The sequence below is a fragment of the Chrysochloris asiatica genome, unplaced genomic scaffold (assembly GCF_000296735.1).
Source record: "Chrysochloris asiatica unplaced genomic scaffold, ChrAsi1.0 scaffold00446, whole genome shotgun sequence".
NCBI lineage: Eukaryota > Metazoa > Chordata > Mammalia > Afrosoricida > Chrysochloridae > Chrysochloris > Chrysochloris asiatica.
Window position 1 is genome coordinate 327,920 of NW_006408964.1, and position 4,977 is coordinate 332,896.

Below are 4,977 nucleotides of genomic sequence, written 5' to 3' on the forward strand. Positions count from 1 at the left end.
TGCACTTCTTCCAACACAGATCTGTTGGTTCTTTTGGCAACCCACAGCACTTCCAATGTTCTCCTCCAACACCGTAACTCAAAAGCATCAGTTCTTCTATGGTCTTCCTTATTCACTGTCCAGCTTTCGTATGCATATGAGGTTATTGGGTCAGACGCACCTTAGTCCTCAAGTTGACATCTTTGCTTTTCAACACTTTAAAAGGTCTTCTGCAGCAGATTTGCCTTAATGCAGTCTGTCGTCTGATCTCTTGACTGCTGCTTCCCTGAATGTTGATAGTTGATCCAAGAAGAATGAAGTCCTTGATAACTTCAATCTTTTCTCCGTTGATAAGAATGCTGTTTATTGGTCCAGTGGTGAGGATTTTTGTTTTCTTGACATTGAGATGTAATCCATACCAAAGGCTGTGCTCCTTAATCTTCATCAGTAAATATTTTAAGTCGTCTTCACTTTCAGCAAGCAAGGTTGTATCATCTGCATATCACAGGTTGTTAATGAGTTTTCCTCCAATCCTGATGCCACGTTTTTCTTCCTAGAACCCAGCTTCTCGGACAGCGACCTTTATAAGATTTCCTAGAGTGTAAGTCTTTGTGGAAGTTGTTAAGTCCCATTAAGTTGATTTCAATTCATAGCGACATTGTATAGGGTTTCTGAAGAGTTGCTGGTGGGTTTGAACTGCCAACCTTGTGTTTAGCAGTTTGATGCTTATCCTAAGATGCCATTTAATACCATGTTTCTACTTACTTTTTGTGGCAGTCAGCTTCTGCAAAGATGAGTTTTGGAAATCCAGTGGAGTCATTCTACTCTTTCCTGGGGTTGTTGTGAGTTGGAAATCCACCAGCAGCAAAGTTACCAGTCAGTTCTGACTCATAGCGATACTGTGTAAGGTTTCAGAGGAGCTGTTGGTGGGTTTGAACCGCTGACCTTGTGATCCACAGTCCAGGTCTGATTCTACAGCCCCACTCTAGGAGTCCAATGTTGGTGTTGTTGTTAAGTGCCATAGAGTCCATTTCTACTCATAGTGACCCTGTGTAGGGTTTTCAAGAAGCCGATGCTAAGTTTGAACCACCACCCTTGTGGTTCAAAATTACCTTCAGGTGCACTGCTTTATCCTACAGTGCCACACCAGGACGCCAGCACTCCAATGTTGTTGTTGTTTAGTGCCTTCAAGGCAGTTCCAACTCATAGCAACCCTGTATAGATAGGGTTTCCAAGGAGCGGTTGGTGAGCTTAAACCACCGACCTTGCCCCGGCAAGACTCCCAGAATGTCGATAACATCCCCTAGTAGATAGGAGTTCTGGTGTGGTGTTGTGGGCTAACGTGCTGAACGGCAAGGTCAGTTTGAAGTGCAGTGTTGGTGGTTTAAATTCACCAGCTGCTCCTGGTAAATCCTATACAGGGTCATTATGAATAGGAATCCACTCAATGGCACATAACAACAACAATATGATTTAGGAGTCCTGGTGTGGCACTGTAGACTGCTAACCGTAAGGTCAGTGGTTCAAACCCACTGGCTGCTGTTTGGAAACCCTATACAGGGGCACTATGAGTCAGGACTGACTCCACGGCATTTAACAACCACATCAATACAAATTAAGGAATTTATCTTTCAGTGGTAAAACTCCCCTGTAAAATGCAGAAGAAAAATACGAGGGAGCTGCTAAAAGTTGGTGGGAAAACACCATTCTCTTTTAATTCCTTTTTTTCCACACATGCTTTTTAAAGCCCCCTCATATCGACCGTAGAAAACCACACAAAAACAGTTGTCTCCCTGAGTTAAGGGGCAAAAAACCCCATAAACGAACATCTTTAAACCTATTCAGGAATTGCACCGTGTGACCGACCCAAAGTGCAGTCTTTGCTTTTTCAGAATCAAAAACGGCTAGAAGTGAGGCTCCTCTGAGATCAGGTTTCCTGTCTCGCTTTCTCTGCCAAGACAGGCTGCCTGGTCGCTAACTCCTTAAATAGCTCGGTAGTCTTTGCTCATGCCTGTTTCCTCACGGCTTCTCATTGTGTGGCGTTCTGGTACCGCATTGCAGGATAAACACTTGACCGGAAGGCTGGTTGGAATTGCAAGGTCCGTAGTTCAAACCCACCAGCTGTTCCTTGGAAACACTACACAGGATCACTATGAGTCAGAACCAACTCGACAGCACTTAACAACAACAACAAGTTATTGTGTGCCTACTCAAGGGCTAAAGGAGACCCAGTAGCGTAGTGGATTGCAAACAGGACTGCTAACCGCAAAGTCAACAGTTCGAATCTACTAGTCGCTTCTCAGGAGAAAGATGAGGCTTTCTGTTCCCACAAAGATTTATAGCCTTGGAAACCCTATACGGGGGTGCTGTGGGTCAGAACCGAATTGGTGGTCCACAGCGAACACCACGGAGTGACAAAATGAGCCATAGTGGCACAACCATTAAAGCATCCAGCTACAAACTGAAAATTTACTAATTTGAACCCACCGGTTGCTCCCCGGGGGGGGGGGGGGAAGGGGGAACTGTGGTAGTCAGTCATGTTCTGTAAAGATTTACAGTCTTGGAGACCCTCTCAGTCCCTTGCTGTTACCGCGAGTGGTAAGCACACCTACGCTCTACAAGAGAGGACTCTTGCTTTCTGGTGATGAAAAGTACTCACTCAGGTGAGGCCGGGTTTCCATACAAGCAAAGGTTTATTATGGGAAAGAGACTTCCAATTGGAGACGGGGAGGGTTTCAAGCAATGCTTAATTCCAGTCTTCCAGAACAAAACCTTTGCTGGGGTTTAAAAAGGTTTTCGGTAGGAATAAAGCATCATGTTTATGTATAGGAATAAGTGGGGGTTTCCAGGAAATGACGCATTTCAGAGGGACCATGGTAATCGGGTCTTTGGACAATATTTCTTCCAGATGGATTTGACCCACAGCAAAGGTAGGAGCAGACTAAACATGTTCCTGTTTCGGGTTCCTTCCAGGGGCTGGTATTCTTATGGGAGGATCTGTTCACAGTAAACACACTGTAAATGGGGCAAGGTGTTGGGATTAATGCTTTCATCCTACAAGAGGCTCCCTGGACGTCCTGGCTCAGGGATACTTGGAGAGATCAAGAGGCAGATGTTGGGTGTTGAGTCACATGAGGGCTTGGACCATCCTACCTTCTCAAAGGGCTTCTCCCAGGGGCTATCAGGCTACATTTCTTAGAAAGGAGGAATGGAAACAGGGAATACAGGGAGGAAATGGTGGTATTCTGTGGGAATGTTAATCAAGGACATGAAGCAAAACTATGTATGGACTGTTGCAGGGAAAACTAGTCTGCTTTATCAACTTTCACCCAATTCCTAATAAAAAAAGTTATATATATATAGAGAGAACAGTGACAAGCAATTACAGTGCATAAGGGAGCAAAGGATGCTGTTTGGTTTCTTGCTGCTACTGGAGTCCTGGTGTGGCACTGTGGGTTAACACACGGGCTGGCAAGGTCAGTTTGAACAGCAAGATCGATGGTTCAAACCCACTAGCCTCTTCTGGGAAACGCTATACAGGGTCGCTATAAGTCAGAACCGAATCAACGGCACTTAACAACAGCCACCATAGAAAGACTTCTGGGGTGGCGCTGAATGATAAACACTGGACTTGGACCCACAAGGTCGGCGGTTCAAACTCACCAACTGCTCCTTGGAAACCCTGTACAGGGTCGCTATGGGTCAGAACCGACCTGACAGCACGTAACAGCAATCGCAGCAACCATATAAAGAAACACCATCAGTGACTGACTTAAATGCACCCAAATGTATTTAGGAGAGTAGCAATCTCAATTCAGGGCCTCGGTTCTAGGGGAGACTCTCTGTCTATTCCCGCTGTGGGGGACGATCCTTCCTTGTGGGCATTCCTTGGAGGTCTCTACATGGTGTCCATTGTCCACCATCAGATGATACTTGACTGAAAGCTGGGAGGTTGCACCCACCAGCAACTGTGAAGGATGAAGATGAGACAGTTGCTTCTGGAATGATGACCGCCTTAGGAACCCTATAAGGCACTTCCACTCTGTCCAATGGGGGGGGGGTCACTGCGAGTTAGCCTTGAAGGACTTCAGTTGAGTTTAATGGGTTTGGTGCCTGTCTGCTTCTCAATCTCAAAATCCACTTACTTCATGGACGTGTATGGCTTCATGAATATGGCAAAAAAAAAACAACAACCCCACAACCCTACTCTCTTATCATTATTACATCCACATGGAGAGGGGTTAGGATTTACAACACAAATTTTTAGGCAGCACATTCAATCCATGACAATTGCAATGGTTAGAAGGAAATTTTGGGAAGATCCTTATGGCCACAGAATGCTGTTTTGTTGTTGTTGTGAAGTGCCGTTGAGTTGGTTCCAACCCATAGTGACCCTGTATAGGGTTTTCAAAGAGCGGCTTGTGAGCTTGAACTGCCATCCTTGCAGTTCAAACGGACTTTGCAGTCTAGTGTATTAATCCCCCACATCAGTATTTATAGCTGCAGAATGGGTTGGGGGGCAAATCCACACTGTATGTAGAATCCAGGAAGGAAGCTGAGAGAACATTCAGTTGGGGACCCCGGTCCTTGCTGGTAGACTGACATCAACCATTGAAAGCTGCTGATGAGGATTAGTGCTGGATGGAATTTCACGTTGAAGAATGAAGAATTCCAGGTTTCTGGACTTTGTGAATGGACAGCTCCAGAGACAGAAGGCTGGACCTGGAATGGTAGAACTCGAGTTGACTTTTGGTCATGTTGAGTTGAACAACACTGGAGATATCTGGGAGGGAACGTTGGAAAGACACTTTGGGAATATGGGTCTGATACCTCCAGATCACATCTGGCCTGCAAATAAAAGTTTGGCATAGATTGTTCTACAGGTGGGGATGGAAGCCACTATGGTTGAAAAGTGGAATCGGATAACAGTAAATGGTCCAAGGATGGGCAGTAAGGCATCCCAAGACTTCCTTATCTAATGGAAGACCCTAAGTACAA